A 17,918-nucleotide genomic window follows, 5' to 3' on the forward strand; every position below is an offset into this window, starting at 1 on the left:
TAAATGTATGCTATATTTAGAATATTTTCTTCTACACTGTTTTTGTCATCTGATCCTGCCGGCTTTGGAGAGAGCATAGATAAGTTTCACTTTCAGTTGAGTTCCCCATCGGAGAGGAGAAGGAAAGGGCTGTCTGACGGCAAGATAAAGCGGTGAAAACATTCTAAGTCATCTGTAGGTAATAGACTGACTATGGATAACTACCTCATACAACGCCACTTCAAAACACCCAGACTATCTTTAACCAGTAGACCTTAGAAAATACAACACCTAATTGTCATACAGTGTGTCTGTATAATATTGCATGTTGAACGTGTCGGTTTAACATCATTTTACTTTGAGTTGGTGGATATTATTAATTATGAAAATAAGAGAACATACATATGACACTGATCTAGAAACCTCAGCCTCAGCTGGGAAGAAACTGAAAGCTTTTCAGCTTTTTAGGCTTGACCGTTAATAATATCACATAATTATATTCTATTTTTATTGCCAAGCAGTCATGTACAGTAATGTAGACCTCTGAGGCTTCTCATTCTAAGGAGAAGTGAAGACCACTATTCAATCAATTAGTAAGCTTTGAGTAAATAATTTGTGCAGTGTAGCATGTATTCAATAGGGCAAAGCACCTGTGCTTCCTGGCCTGAACAGGACCAGTCTGGAGAGCGAAATGTTCCAATGAGGCCATCCAATTCACACAGAGGTAATGAACCTAAAAACTGATCCAATTTCGCTAATGGCTTCGACTGACCCTGGGCATAATGTGTTGTTGCTTGTTTAATGGCATATTCCAAACCTTGCATTGGGATTTGATTTTCAGATCAGGTCCTGAGTGAATCATTAGGGATGATAGGGACACACAGAGGAGGAGGAGGCTGTAAAAGCTAAAAGACCTGAGGCAGACGGCTATCAGTCTTCCACTGCGAGCTCATGCATACTAAACATCTGCACAGCTCTAGGTGAGGCTTCTGAAGCATATGGCTCTGACAGCATCACCCTGTTAATATTAGGCTGCTGCATTACTGCCGGGCAAGCTGATCTCAATCAAAACGCTACTGACTTTGAGGAGAGGACGCTGGCGGGGACGACGACGGGGATGATGACACTGAAAAAGTTCAGTACAGTGACAGTATAGAGGAAGATGAATACACCAGGATGTACAGTGTAAGGGGGATTGTGGATTCTGGTGTATTTTACATATTTGATTTCCACATGCTTCCTTTTCAAGGTCTTTCACTGACTGTAGGTAGTCTTAATGCTTCTGTGTTAACTGCTATTTTTTCACATTAAAAATAAACTGCAGCTGCTTGAGACCAATATTTTTTTCAAGGTCTGACATCATTAAATTGTTTTGAATTCATCACTTTTTTCAGTAAGAACTTTTCCCCAATCAGGACAAAACACTAAAGGGGAGCTCCATCGATGTTACACATCAAAGTCTGTTTACAGGTCTTGGGAAGCACTACTGTATAATGTAGAAAAAGTTTTATAAAGCCTTTTGTGGCTCCAGATGGGGCTGCGTGAAGTCTGATAAATTGCCTCAAAAAACAGGTTGGGTCTGAAGACTACAAGTTTGAAACTGAAAAAAAATCTGGGGGTGTGGAGTTAGAAAGAAGTAAGCATACAGTACTAGACCTCTGCCTGCCCTCTCTGTGTGAGGATAAAGGCTCAATGCCTTCTCCACAGAGCTGGCTGCCATGTTTCTACAGTAGCCCAGAATGGACAAACCACTCAGTTAACTTTTCCTGCTTGGGCCAAAATTGACAACGATACTCGCTCCGGAATTAACCCCTGTCACTCCACTCAGCCGCCATGAAACAAGACATGGGAAACCTTGTTGCAGCATTTATTTCTGCACAAACTGCAGCCAACACAGTACATTCACTTGATATTGTCAAACCTAAACTAACTCGGTCTTCTGCTCCACTAGCTCACATGTTCACTCACACACATTCGCCTACGCTACTCTTACAACAGCTCTAGGGTCGTGTCTAGAAGGGAGCCCGCAAATTGCGAAATCTGATCTGAAATCTGCAAAAAAAACTCTTGCAAGACTTGCTGCCCGACAACCTATTCTAACCTTAACTTAGACCTGCTCTACCCTCTGAGCCACAGCTGCCCAAAACCAACCAAAACAATAAATAAAATTGACTCTTGGGCTCCGTTCAAAAAAATTTGCAATGCCAATACCTAAGTCTTATACTGGCAGGGAAACCCTACTGTTTATTCTGGCATCATGTCAGCTTAAATGTTGTGACAATCTTATGTCAAACAATCACAAATGTAAACATAATGGGCAATATCAAGGTCAGCAAAAATGGTCGAGGTTATCGCCATATATCGAACGATAAGTGGATAACGTACTTAACTTGAGAGGCCTACTTTGGGGGATCTTCTTCAGGTCACTTTAGAAAAAGAAGATTCTGTGGTTTATTTACCTTCCTTGATTTGTTCTAACTGCAAAATGAAGTTTTGCTTGTTGTTCAGCCATGCTGTAGAAACACACAGCTCCCTGAGATCAGAATGAGGATGGGGAATATTATTGATTCGTTGTTGCTTATGGGAACAATTCATGAATTATTGATGAGGTCTCCAGCCTCGTGGTTATTTGCATTTTGGTTGTCGTTTAATGAGACGCTAGGGCTTTTATTCTGGTAGATGGATGATGTGTCAATCTTTTCTTTCGGCATATGCGCAATTTAGTTTAATTTCATTAACTTCATATAGCTCTTGTATTGACACAGGACATTTTGAGCCTGCGTTACAGAGCTGCAGTCTACCTGAAGAAAAATAGCTAGAACACAAGCAAAGTAGATGGAAATAAATCACCGCTGCACTGCCCCAGGCTAGGATCACAACCATGCCTTGCTTAAACATGCAAAGATGAATAGTTAGCTTTCGCTCACATGGCTCCCACCTTAGGGAACTATTTGCAGATGAATCTCTCACCACTTTCCCAGGTTATCTCCTAGAGCATCAACACAGCGCCTCACTCCTAATTTATTCACATTTCAGGCACCATTCGCACCATCTCCGGGGGGAGATGATGGGGCCTGTGTACCCAGCCTGCCTGCCTGCCTGCCTCCCTCCCCAGAAACACATTAAAGAGCTCAGAGTTTAAATCTTCTTCCAGGAGATCACTCAGAGCTCCCTGTCGACGCCTGTGAAGCTTCGCACAGATCCTGGTGCCGCCAGGCTTCCCCCCACAATACAGCAGCGAGCTGACAGTGCACCGCGCCCGACGATCAGCTGAGAGAAAATGAGAGACCGAGACAGAGAGAAAGAGAGACATGCTGCTGTCACTGCAAATCCTCGTCACCGGTTGAAAGAGGATGCAAAGAGCCTATTTGCCTTCTTTAACTTCTAAAATGTCTAAAAGTTGAAAGTCATGTGCTTGTATGTTCTCAGGGACATGCAGAGAGATGCATGCGCAATGCTTTCTGTTGTGTGTTATCCCAAAGTATGCCATGCATGTAAGTGACAAATATACTAGATGTTAGGTCTGGTTGTGTAGCAGTGCAATCCTCTAAAGCCGATAAACAGCAACAAACAGTAATCATAATGTAGAGGCAAGGCATGAAGTGGTGTTTATGTGCTATCTTGATTTATCCTAAGACAACCATTCAACTTCTACGCTAACAGGCCTGAAAAAAACATCTATTGTTGTAGCTATGCAGTTGCCAAAACATGCTCTGACACTTGGTTTTAACAGTGTATAATGATCATTAGTGCATGAAGGCAAAACACTGTTTATGAACCATAAATGCAGCAGTTACAACCCGGCCTAATAGCTAAGCAGATGATTTGCAATAAAGGCTTTAAAGCACTCTGGATTAAATTCCAATCGGGAGGGAGCTGCATTCACAGCAGAAACAAGAGCCTGCTGCATTGCTTGCATATTATATTTCAGGGGCTTTAATGTACTGTAAAGTGTGCAAATGAGCTTTACAGTTTCTCTCTGGCTACCAGATAACACAGAGCGGTTAGTGTTTAATGCACTAACAAGAACACATGTCAAGGGATTTAAAAAGTCCCCTAGAGTGCTTCTTAAAAAAGTCTTATCAATGTCATCTACTTCTTTTCCTAATAAGTGCTTAGTCTTTGCCTAAGGAGCTTTCACTCTCCTTCAGAAATGGAGGATAGGAGTCGATAGGTTCATTTGCACAGGCATTGCGAGCATGTTCAGAAATGAGATGTTGTTCCTCTGCCCTCAGGTCAGCCTCAGAGCTTCTGAGTGGGTGTTGTTTTTTTTCTGCTGGTGTATCAGAGCTGTGCCTGTACTGGGTTTTTGGGCGATGTCAGTAAGTGAATGAAATGTCAGAATGATTTCTCATAAAATTCTGACAGAATTACTCATCAGATACTGACTTTGGGCTGGGGGAGTCTGCCGAGGATGATGTCTGAAAGAATAGAGACAATCTCCTTAAAGCGAGACAGGCTTTGCCAGGCTGATGAAGGATGTACTGCATGAGTGAGACAGACAGGTCTCCTCCGATTACCATGAAACAGCTCTAAGTTAACTATGATGACCAATATCGTTAAATCATGTTGTAGGGTACGATCACATGCTAGCGGCATGGCTCTAGGGATGGTAATGTCGGTGGATCCACCACTTAGGATTATATGGATTGCTATGGAATATGAAAATATCTTGACAACTATTGGATGGTTTGCTGTGACATTTTGTGCAGACATTCATGGTGCCCTGAGGATGAATCTTTATGACTTTAGTGGCTTTTGAAAGAAGAAATAACACATTATTCCTTTGACAAATGAAAGTTGATTTCATAAGCATTAGAATGTGCCACTGTTCAATTAAACACACTCAGAAATCCTCTGATCGCCGTCATTATGCATAATAATTCATTAATTAACACGTGCTTCTGTTTGTTGCACAGAGAGTATGTATTTTCGGAGCAATGGGCCTTGGAACAATGGGTGTTTTTGGGGTAACAGTCAGAACAGTCGGACAAATGGGCTTTTTCCGGTCCGATGGAACAGTTTTCAGACTATTCTTGTTTCGGAATAACACTGGACCGTCCCCGTCTCAACACCCAATAATGTGCGACAAACACTACTACCTCAACAACCAAATAAAGGACAAGGCTTGAGATCGCCCAGCAGCTGGGATATGATGGAGATGGTAATGTAGCTGATATGCACTTGCTAATTCACACGCACACATACGGGCATTAGGGGTCTTTCACATTGTTGTTGCACATTTGGGGTCCGAGTTTATATATGGTGTAGTTAACGTTAGCCCCTTAGACATTATCTGTCTGAATAGGTCTTTGTTGTGTGGAGTGGACACGGCGGATTTAGGAGGAAAACTCATTGCAAAAATGGAACACGGCAACGCAGATAATTCGCACCGGACCTGGTGTGCATAGTTGTCAACGCGGAAAATTCACATGTGGATTTTCCATATTCTCACACCGCATTTTTTGCATCGCACTGGTGAGAGACGTTTTTTATTTGGTCTGGTATGACCAGTGTCTTATGGTTGTTAAATGTTATCAAATGTTAGTAAACACAGGTAAGATATGGCTCTATGACTGATATTACTAAGCCACTTTGTTGACATCCTCCACTCTTGCTACCGGTGCTATTTTAGCATTCACCATTATCCCATAATTGTCACTTGACACTGGAAAATATTTAGCGTCTACAGTGCTCACTTACATCAACACAAGCTGCTTGTTTATTGGTGTTGGTAACCTGTTATTCCATCAAAGTGAGGTTATTAGGCACTCACTCTAAACTGCGTTATTCTCACCCTCTAAATCAGGGGTCTCAAACTCGCGGCCCGCGGGCCAATTGCGGCCCGCAAGACGATATTTTGTGGCCCCCACCTTGATATGAAAGTTTAATGTTAGTGCGGCCCGCAAAGTTTTTTTTTTGGGGGGCATTTTTTCATTTTTATTGACAGGACAGTGGATAGAGTCTTGGAAAGGGGGGAGAGAGAGAGTGGATGCGGAAAAGGCCACAGGCCGGATTCGAACCCGGGCCGCCGCGGTCAGGACCAAGTCTTGTTACATGGGCGCCCGCTCTACCAACTGAGCTAACCAGGCGCCCTCGGCCCGCGAGTTTTATGTGAATGGCAGTTTGCCGTGGAAGGTCCCTTTGTTGCGCGAGCCCGAGCTGAACGAACCTACCAATCACAGTGGGGTATATGGCTCCCGGGGACGGGCAATCGGCCGGGCTTGATGCAAGCAGAGAAACATTTCACAACAACTATGGCGGCGCCCGTGTAACATCGCATAAGCTTGATTAAAGCTTGATTTATACTTCTGCGTGTAATCGACGCCGTAGCCTGACGTGCACCTCTCCAGACATGTAACTACACGTCGCGGCGACGCAGACCGCAACAGCTGTGATTGGTCCAGTCTCTCAGCGATGCTGAGCGGCCAGGACCAAGTTCTACTTCTCTCTGCCTCCATCTTTTCAATGTTTGTTCACACAAATCCATTCAGATATATTTTCTCTTTTCGGCGTTGCAGTAATATCAGTAAAAGTTCTGTGGTTCAACAGTTATTAGCTCCAACTCCGCTCAGTTTCTGTTTGTAGTACAAGAAGAAGAGGAAACTCATAGAGACGCCGCCGCCAACTAGCGGTTTGGTGGTGTAATTGCAGAGCAACACAAACACAGCAGGCACAACTTTATTGCGGAGTGACACCAAGTGGAATGAATATATATCTTGTCACACAGCCCCAATCATGTCTTTTTCAAAGCCTGCAGTGAAGAGAAAGGTTGGTGACGAGCACAGACAATTTCAGGAAAAGTGGGAGACGCAATAGAGGCCATGTTCAGAAGAACCGTTCATGTTCTTCAATGTTCCATTCATGTTCAGGACAGTTCGTGTTCAGAAGAACCCATTCAAGTTAAAGAACTGTTAATAATGACGTTTGAGAAGATTTTTTTTTTTTTAACAAAGCTTTTTTTGTGGAATACCTGATGCGGCCCAGCCTCACCCAGACTCTGCCTCCAGCGGCCCCCAGGTAAATTGAGTTTGAGACCACTGCTCTAAATGAACCAAAAATATGTAAACAACTGAGAGGTGAAACAAATTGCTTCTAACGTGCTGGATGTGAAACATTCCTCAATGTTAGAAGGGGAATTTGCTTTTTCTCATTAGCACTTTCAAACTAAAGGTGAGGTTTGCACAGTCTCACGCTGGAAACATATCAAAACATGATCATTAAACAGCAGCCTTGTTTTGTTGTATAACCAACATTTATACCACACATCCTAAAATATAAATGTAGTTACGCATCAACAGCAGAAATTGGGTGAATATTGCTGAAAGGAAGTCTTCCTTATGGTCTAGCGAATGTGGTTCTTAAAGACAGTGTTACATTTAGTGGTTTTAAATCATAGCTTAGTGTTGTCTACTGCAGTTGAAGGATGAATGTCTTTATCCACTTTAAAATGACAAACCAGAGGCCATTCATCAGTGGATCTTAACATTTAACATTAACACTCCTGTGACGCTGTGGATCTGAATTATAGCGCCGTTCACTTTGGTGAGCTTTTACTGCCGATTATTAGCTCTGGCCATTATTGAAGTGGCAGAGGTAAGAGATGAAAGGCCAGTCCTCTTTTCTTCCCTCACCCCGTCCTCTTACCACCTCCCCTCCTCCTCTCCCCTCCATCTCTTAAGGGCTTCTCTTTGAAACATGGCTGGGAGAAAGGAAAGCACAATAGGTGTGCTATCAAGTGACAGGTGCCCTTGTTGTGCCTTTAGCTCACACTGTGAACAAGCCCTCGGCCGTCACCCTCATAAAACATGAAAGGACTTGACATGTGTCCAGAATTCTTCACCGGAGTTACAGGCACGCAGTCGCAGCCTTAAGCAGACAAGGACACACGCCGGCACAGCCTCATGTAGACACACAACACACACACACAAACAAGCTTTCCCTTCAGGTTACAAGGCACATGCCTGAAGACAGTGAACAGCAGGAGCTCACATTGGCATATTAAATGTATTGCTGGGGCTTTTGCTGTACGGCTTAATGTGAAAGGAGAAAGAAAGCACAGTTATTCTCGTGCATCCTCTCTGCCGGCGAGGAGGATCGATGAGCTGCGATGGATTTAATTGCATGACAGACAGCTTTGTTTCTTCTCAGCGCTACAGTATGAATGGCGTGTCAGTGGAAATCAATGGGGAATTTGGTGTCACAATTCTGCTATCAAGTGGTGATTGTGCTTGTCTGATAACTGTTTGCCAGCTCAATGGCAGGCTGGTTCAATTATTACATTTACTGCTATTGATGTCGCATTAGCTTTCGTTACTTTGTGGTTTGCCAAGCAGCGATTATACAAACCATTCACTACATCAGCAGCTGTGTGTCTGATATACATTGAGCTACATTGAATTAAACAATGTTGACAGAAGGCTAAATTAAATCGAGCTTCGCTCAGAGGTCCTTGAAGACGTGTGAGATATGCTGGCAGACGAGGTTGGTAAACTGGATTAATTCTGATATGTCCTTCTGTCACTACACTGTCAGTTCCCCTTTTAAATTATTCACTCTTAGCTTTTTTGCCCTCCATCTGCCACATATCGCTGTGTAAACTCTCCCTGACCTTTCGCAATCCCCAGCGCATTCACTCATGAAATGCATTATTTATACTACCACCGCCACATCTAAGTTATTGTTTACATTAGGCTGTAAAATCATGCGGCGTGCCATCGAGCTGGCGCTAAAGGTTCATGTGTTGTCCTACAACTCATGCAATAATAGCATAATGTGCGAGGGGAAGAAAACAAATGTTGTGTGAATATCACTCAGATACAACAACAGTACGTCTACATGGTCCCAGTGCTGGAGGGACATACTGTAGCCGCATGACAACATCAACATCCACTAAATGAAGGGGATTCATACACATCTCTGCGAAAACAGCAGCTGTTTCTTTCATGTGTTAAATGCTTGTCTGTGTGCCGTAAGAAATGTGTAAATACTAAAAGGTGTCATGCAGCTTTCCTCTTACTCCACACTGAGAGACGTTTTGCACTCATAATGCATGGACGTTCTCACCCACTTAATTCCTGGTGCTTACAGTAAGTTTTAAGGCCCCAACGAACGGTGAGCATACGTCGGCCTACTTTTTGTGGTGTGTCCCGCATCGTCGGCTCTAGTCTGCCCGCGTCGGAGGTTTTCCGGACGACTTAGCATGACGGCGTAGCTCATCTGGGAGAACAATTAATCCGATTGGCTGTTCAGCTTAAACGAATCGGTGCACGAGAAGAGAAACGGACATGAGGAAAGCAAGCCAACGAGTAAAGACAAGAGGACACACATAAAGGCTCATCTCAAAAAAGCCAGGGTAAGAGCAAAGTCAAAAAATGCCTCATGTTCAACTATAATTTTCAAGTAAATATGTGATTATTCCATTACATATAGTTTTAACAGTGAAGACTATGCCTTTAACCAATTCAAGAAAAGAAAAATTGTGTTTTATTTGTTTTGTCTAGAAATTAAGGCTAGGAACCGACACAGACATTAAATAATATATTATACAAATGGTGCTTGGCAAGACCATTTCTCTTGGATTAGAAAACAAGATTTAATCAATCTAAAATGATATCTTGACTTAACAGAATTGCCCTTTTTGTAGTGAGGGTTACAAAATTACAAAATAGTTCTGCGGTCACTGCACACAGCGATGAGATTACAGAAAAGAAGCTTCTAGTTGTATAATTCAGCAGCATATTTAAGAGGTACTTTGACTGCAGCCTAGCTCAAGGGAACTTGGGAAATCAATGAGCCACAGGGGAGTGTACAGCTTTAACTGGCCTTAAAGGCAAGATTTAAAGGTTGTTTCACATGAACAATGCCCCACATCAACCCCCCACCTCTGCAGGGATCAGCAGTTTTATTCATAACCATTTGTTTGTTTCACGGTGAGAGCACAGCTATTGGCCTGTTGTCAAACGCAATACTGGGAACATAACAATGATGGGTGTTGCATTGTGTTGGTATAGAAGCTATAGTAATGTAAATGTTCAAAAATGAAAAACAAACTTCAGATGAGAGGAGGGAAATAATAGTCAACTGCCAGCTTCAGTGACATTGTGTTACTATACAGTATCTGATACATACAGTACATTAAAAGCTGAGGACACTTAGTTTGATAGTATGTAACTAACTGCTTCCATTTCCTGTCTGATGCTACTTGATGATCCAGAAAAGCAGATGCCGAAGGGCTCAGTGCTGCAGTCAGCAGGAACAAGGCAGAGCTTAATGTAGAGTGCCTAAAGGTACAGTACACCATTATTATAACATTTCAACATGCAACCTGAAGACATCTCATGAGCTACTGTGCGGATGAAAGCAGTGCAGTTATTTTTTTATATAAAAGCTTTTTTTGGACCAATGCTGGAAGGAAGACACACAATTAGGTCGATAATTAATATGTGATGAGTCTCCTAATGATGAACATACCCCATGCCTATTAAACCGACAAGACTTAATTAGGTTTCATAAATTCTTCACAATCCACAGATGCTAGATATTCATATATTAGGCTCTTGTTCAGCAAGTGTGTGTTCAGCAACTGGTAACTATGACATGAAGGAAGGTTTGGTGAATCTAACCAATCATCGTGAAGCTTTCTAGCATATCATGCTGGATGTAGAAGTGAGGTTCTGATTTTGCTTTTTAAAATTTTTCTTTTTACGGCTTTTAAAGTTAACGCAACAACACGTTAACGCAAATTAGTTTTAACGCCACTAATTTCTTTTTTAATGCATTAACGCAACTTGCAAATTTTTAGGTTGTAGCAGGCTCAGTTCTAAAGCTAGAGTGAAGATATGGTATCATATGAAACTAGAAAACATAAGGAATCCATTTGTATCAACCATGTCATGTCTACCTTACTGCGAAGGAGGCTAATTACTACTCAAAACTAAATTTTGGCGAGGAAAAACTGGCATAGCCATTTTCAAAGGGGTCCCTTGAACTCTGACCTCAAGATATGTGAATGAAAATGGGTTCTATGGGTACCCACGAGTCTCCCCTTTACAGACATTTATGATAATCACATGCAGTTTGGGGCAAGTCATAGCCAAGTCAGCACACTGACAGCTGTTGTAACCTGTTGGGCTTGAGTTTGATATGTTATGATTTGAGCATATTTTTTATGCTAAATGCAGTACCTGTGAGGATTTCTGGACAATATTTGTCATCGTTTTGTGTTGGTAATTGATTTCCAGCAATAAATATAACATTTGCATAAAGCAAGCATATTTGTCCACTCCCATGTCGATAAGAGTATTAAATACTTGACAAATCTCCGTTTAAGGTACATTTTGAACAGATAAAAAATGTGAGAATAATCACGATTAACTATGGACAATCATGCGATTAATCGCAATTAAATAGTTTAATTGATTGACAGCCCTACTTTTTACATTTGAGCGGAAAAGTCTTTTCTAGCCTGTGATGCTGATGAATGCCTGGTTTCCCAATTTCTTTCTCCTACTCCGTTCGAAATGTTGCAATGACGACAGGAACCTGGCATCCAATGCATGTCCATCTAAGTGAATCAGGCAGATACCCAATACAGATGAGCCCAGCACTGACTGACCCCACCCAGACAAGTACTGCAGGCTTGCACAGCTCTGACAAGTGCAGATTTCAATCCTGCAAAAAAAGACCCCGTTCTCCTCAACCTCCTGAATATCTGCTGGCACAAAGACCTCTGCTCATTTGGACTGTTTAGTTTTTGACGAATATTCTTATTTCATTTGTATTTGAAGTGGTTTATCTCACACCCAAAGGGCTGTAAAGGAAAAAAAGGGTAGATTTGATAGTCAAAATGTGAATTTTCCAATTTAGATACAATCAATTCTATTAAATTCTTGCCCGTGTAGGCTTTAGATAGACATCCTAAATAGCAGAGAACAACAATGGCAACGAGATAGTTATGATGAAGTCAGATGGAACCTTTATTTACCAGCTGCCCTCAAAATAAACTGTCACATAGCCACTTAGCACTGAGTTACACATCCTCCTGCCTGAGCCACCTCATCTGCACATCCATACCGCGCAGAACAAACAGCCTTGCTCTCATCCCATTTCCTGCATAGCGCGGCTATAATGAATCTTTTATGATTTCATAATAGATCCAATTATTCCACCCCTGTTAAAATCACAGTGCACCACCTGGAACCACTTTGGCTTCCCTCTCTTTTAATTCCCCCGCCTCATTTGCTTGCATATTCTCGCCATATATGTAAATGGAAATAACCAATCTTTACAAAGCCAATAGAAGAGGAAAGAATATTTAAGGTTTATTCTTCAGAAGACAGGGCTGATCCTGCCCAAACACTTACAACACCGGGGAGTGCTCTTTGCTATGATAACGGCTGCTAATGGAGCCTAGGCAGTATTGCTGCATTTGATCAGATAGTCGGCAGTCGCATTTCGCTCGTGCCGTGTCTGTGTTTATTGAGAGAATGGCAGAGCGATGCACACTGCAACGACAAGCTGAGGAGATTGAAAGAAGAGAGACCAAGCTGCAGCAGCAGGCCCACATTTGGTAATGGCTTCTTCATAAATGAACTGATGGATTAAACCTGTCTGTCTGGGCAGTTGCTTCACGATAAAACACATACAGCAGCAGCAGCAGCAGCAGCAGCAGCAGCAGCAGCAGCAGCAGCAGGAGGAAGCATGACAACAGCCATTCTGCCTGCTGCACAACAGCTCTGTTGAATGTTCAAGTCGGATTTATTCTGACAATTAGAAATTGCTTTTCATGTTGCATTTCTCTGTGTTGTTTCTGCTTGTATGATGGTTTCTCACCAACTGTAGTCAACATGTGACATCATGTAATCAGTACGTAGCTGTTTTTTTCTGGATTTATTACTCAGACAAATCAGCATCACAGGATTGCACGAGGGAATGGTTAAGGGAACTTGTGGCATTTTTTGACTATTTTTCTCAAAGTTGACAACACATGCACAAAAACCATGCGTTCACCATTCCCTACATATATATTCTAGGACACCTACAGTACACCAAAGTCACTTTAGTCGCCATATGATAGCTATTTGAAAAGGTAAAGCATGTGATAAATATGAAAAGGTTACCTGACTTTTGCAAAAGGTGTGCATGAACCATGAAAATGGTGTGTCCATGGTTAAACGCTTTTGTGGAGAAGGCATGTAATGTTCACAGTATTAATCGTGTCCACAACATGTAATCTGTGCTTCAAGTTGAAGCCCATTTCACAGTATTTTGTGAGACATGTTGCTTTGCACCGAAGCAATCACACACTCCGCTACTCAATTCAGTAGCAGCATACTGTTTGCTTCTCATGCTTATTGTGTTTTCAGACTGCAGTTTACTGGATGATGTATTCTTGGTATTATATCTAACACAGTGAGAAAGGGGAGTAAGCACACAGGCCTTGTTTGGTATTATCTAACCACAGACACCGTTAGTGACAATAAGGCTCCCCAGTTGTTCACAGCTGTTGCTGGATTAGAAAACAGCACCAGCACTCCATAGTCCAATTGCATGTCCTTCACATTCTGTTCATTACACCGCAGGACTGCTGTGGTACACATAATAGAAAATACTCAACCTAGATATTAGCCATTAATCAAAATGTTGGCTTAACCCTCAGGTGTTGCAGGGAAACCACAACATTTAGCAGTTTCTTTAAAACACTCCGAAGCCACCTCAAGCAATTCTTAACTAAAAATTGCAGGAGGTTTTTGTTGGCGAGCCACTTTATAATTGGGAGGATGAACTTGTGGTGGTGCTCGCCTGCCCCTTGGGCAATTTACCTTTGCATAGTGAATTTAGAAACGCTAGCTCCCTTGTTCAATTTGCTTTACATGAGATAGCTTCCCTTCTTCTCCCCAAGGAGTCCCACCAAGGCTGCTCACAGGTACTCAGTCATGCACTGCAAGGATGTGCTGTTTGTTTTCTTAAGGTCTCTGTCATCAGTCACACAGCTAAGGTAGATCATCGTTTGGCGATAAACGATGGAAGGATACGTAAAGCTTGCACGGCTAGCTGAAGTGACCTCATTAAGATGGATTGAAAGAGAACACTGGGATAAACTCCCAAGTGAAACAGACTCCTGTTGAGCTTTTCATTTTTAAACCGCAATCACCGCCTGTAAATAACCAATTAGAGATTACATCAAATGTCTCAAGGGAATATCTTCTTTCCTTCTCTACTCTCCCTCTCTCTTCAACACCCGAGCAATGTAAAGCAAACATACTGCATATAACGATATACCTTCTTCTATTAATAAGGCTATTATCAGGAGGGGTATTTATCTACACAGTAAATAGGCCTTCAGAGGCTGCACAGTGCACACACGCTCCTACTTACACCATCAAGTGTCTACTAGTTTTTGCGTACCTGAGGGCTGATTTGGCCATGTGACTGATTCCGTCTCGGCCTGAGAGCAGAGGGGGGGTGGGGGCATGTCACCGGGAGTCGTTTGTCACTGTGTCTGCTGGGCAGATTACCTGTCAGATTAGAAAACGCCCCCGTCAGCCGCTCAGACAAGTGGCCGGCCCAGATACATCAAGATGGCACTCAGCACAAACACAGCATACACACACACTCATAGCATGAAACACACACAGACATGGGAAAGTGCATTCATAACAAGGGACATGTGTGTGTGCATGCAGCCAAATGGGTCTGCAGGATAAAGAGTATCTTGTCGTTACATACGGGCAAACCACATGTGCACTCAACACTAAACATGAACCCATTATTCGCTCATATGGTCACTGTTAGGGTAATTGCACTCAGCTGCTTTTAATATAACAGCAGATTATGATAGATCTAATAAACCAACTGCACATGTGGTGTAGACCGGAGATCAATAGAGAATGCTTTCTCTTCTGCTAGTTTTCTTCTTGGCACACGCAAATTAATTCCGTTTGAAATAACAGAACTGAGTTAATATACAAGCAATCAATATCTTTGTCTCCGTTTCTCTTCCTCTCCAAGTCTTTCTTCCTCCTTTTCACTATCAAGGCTTTCTGAATGTCCAATCAGCCCATATTCTCCACTCATTGTGTTCTCTTGTGAATTAAAAATTGCTGCGTCACAATTCAACGGGTCGCAATAAAATAGGTGAATATCTGAGCTGACCACTTCAAAACAATGCTGAGACTTTATCTCTGAAGATTCCTCTCAGTCACACACTTGTCAGTCAGTCTCCAGAAAGAATGAAATGGATCTACTGATATCAGATGCTTTATTTTTTTCTGTCAGTGAGACATTGTGATGTAAACTTACTATCTACAGAGAGAGAGTTAAATAGATAAAGAGCTATTCCATATAGAACAACTTTCACCGTTTTCTCTCTAATGTTTAGCCCCACTAGTGGCATGGCTCCAGGAATGGCTATGTCTGTCTGTCGGCCAACCACTTTTGTCCAGACTGAAATATCTCAACAACTATTTGATGGATTGCCTTGACTTTTTGTGCAGACGTTCAGGGTTCCAAGACGATGTATCCTACTGAGTTTGGTGAGCCCCAGACTTTTTATCTGGAGCCATCATCAGGTCTTAATTTGATGATGATAATCATCATTGATAATGACTAAATACTAAACTAATGGCATTAGTGGCAGATGGCATTCCAATCAGCCTCAGCTGTACTCAGCTGCAACTTACATTAACATCTGTACATCAACATAAACATTAATATTATACGTGTTAATTTGCCTTTTTTGTGAACGCATTATTTTTATAATTAATTAATCGAAATGTATGTGTTAATTTGACAGCCCTAATATTTATATATAATCCATCCTTAAAGGAGCAGTGTGTAGGATTTAATGGCATCTAGTGGTGTGGTTGCACATTGCAGCCAATTGAATAGCAATTTCAGTAGATTATACACTGATGAAAACATAGTTGTGAATATTATATTCCATGTCTGCTAATAAGTCCCCCGAAATCCTACACCACAGGTCCTTTAAGGTTGCCATTGGCTGTCTACAGACTTGTCAGGACCAACTGTAAAAGAATATCTTGAGTCAACACACTGACTCTCACTATGGATGAGCAACTGGGAACTTTTAAGGATTTAGATGACCTTCAAAGAGGGTCAGCTGACTAATGTGAAGTCCTCTTAATATTTAATATCCGAGCTGACAAAATAGTGCCGCCTGCTTGACAGTATCTGCGGGTCATCCAGGGTAAAGACTATTTTCCTTTCTGCTTCTGATCTAAAAATGAATAATCAACGTGGCTTAGCCGAGCCAATATAAAACCTTTTCTCACTAATGTCCTGCGGCAGATGTTTTAACAAAAGTAACTCAAATGTATATTCTTTCACTTTGTGTGGACTTCTGTAGTCATTACTCTACATTTCCATCGCTTTGCTCTCTGGACACCTGTGAGACTCAGATCTCCCCTCTGTGCCAGGAGCAGCCTGTGTTTCACCTCCTCCTGTTGAAACCAACACCTGCGAGCTCTCTGTGGAGGATTAATGAAGTCCTTCATGCTCTGACTCAACCAGATGATAGGAGGCTGGGCTGATGGAGCCTCAAAGAGAAAACTGCGTCCATGTGAGAGAAGGATCAAACAGGTGTGTGACTCAGTCATCGCAGACAGGACGGCCACAGATTACAGACCATCTGCAGTATTCAGTAGCTACTGGAGCAGGCTCAGACAAAAAAGGTGTGATCCATATCAACACACTGGAGGTGAGAGACAATATTGTACTCAATACTGCAGACAATATACAGTGATGCATGTGTCCTGACAATGTGAACAGGCAATATATGCTTGAATCAATGTCCCTAATGTGAAGCACAGTGAGATGAGACCCCAAACAATGTGTTTTTGTCAGCATTACCTCTGCATATAGCAATCACCTAGAACATGTTGAAATGGAGCTTTCAATGCAGCTGCACTGCCCTTGGGAGTAAAGGCAGGAGCATACAGTAGGTAGATGGGAATATTGTTTAGGCCCTTTATCTATCAGCAGACAGTGTTGAGTGTGTAATAGTATAAATATGAGGTGTTTGTCTTGCATTGTAATTTTGATAAAAAAAAATACAAATGTAACATAAGCATTATGTAATTTGTCATGCTCCTGTCTAAGAGCAAACAGAAGAAGTGTATTGAGTTTGACAGCAGTTATGTGGCAGCATTCTCACCAAGATTTGGAAAAATCAATGACAATAAACAGTTGGCTTCTGGTGCTGTTGGAGAACCTTGCCGATGCAATAAATCATAAATTATTATAAAACAGAATTAGGTGTATGCACAGCTTTAAACAAAAATATATTATACATATTTCTGTCTATGTGCGTGCACACAGTCTTAGTCGTGAATCTACGCAGAGTTTTATGCATCTGGCCCCAGGTATCAACTCAACAGTAATTGGACACTTGGGCTTCTTGGTCTTGAAACCAGCCCTGCATGAACACATACCTGACGTTATATCAGATATCTTTTCAGACAGCACAGGTTTTGCAGGAATTCTAATAGACCGGGGTCATTTTGCATTTTCACACTTAGTTCTGCTGTAAAACACACCAATGGGAGCACTATAATTGAACAATTAGAGTTACACTGTTTTGGCCCGCTGATCTGTTTTTAATCTCAAAAGGGACACCTCAGACACAGATGTGCAATCTTAATAGATATTACTATTTTGGTGCATTAAATGTAAATGTGATTTTTATTGAAAATTGGACAGATGATAGAAATAACCTCACTCTTTTCAAGTCACTACTGTATCTAACTATAAGGCATGGAATCTCTGTCTGTCAGTCTGTCCCTCTGTGTGTTATTCGCATATCTCGAGAACCGCTCATCCGATCTACTTTTCACTTGGCGGGTGAATTGCTCGGGACCCAAGGGAGTGCAGTGTCGAATGTGGTGCAATTTGGCCAGATGGTGGCGCTATAACAATTT

The 17,918-nt window shown here is 42.0% G+C and overlaps 1 protein-coding gene across 6 annotated transcripts in view; it reads right to left on the reverse strand.

Moving 5' to 3' along the window:
- auts2a (activator of transcription and developmental regulator AUTS2 a) overlaps positions 1-17,918 on the reverse strand; it is a 507,388-nt gene that overhangs the window by 376,985 nt on the left and 112,485 nt on the right. Inside the window, exon 4 of one of the 6 annotated variants that reach the window (XM_074611206.1) lies at positions 14,389-14,498. The exons of the other annotated variants lie outside the window; for them this stretch is intronic. The gene's annotated coding sequence lies outside the window, so the exon portion shown is untranslated. The remainder of the gene's footprint in view (positions 1-14,388; positions 14,499-17,918) is intronic. 6 annotated transcript variants of the gene reach the window in all.

The sequence above is a fragment of the Sebastes fasciatus genome, chromosome 16, assembly GCF_043250625.1.
Source record: "Sebastes fasciatus isolate fSebFas1 chromosome 16, fSebFas1.pri, whole genome shotgun sequence".
Taxonomy (NCBI): domain Eukaryota; kingdom Metazoa; phylum Chordata; class Actinopteri; order Perciformes; family Sebastidae; genus Sebastes; species Sebastes fasciatus.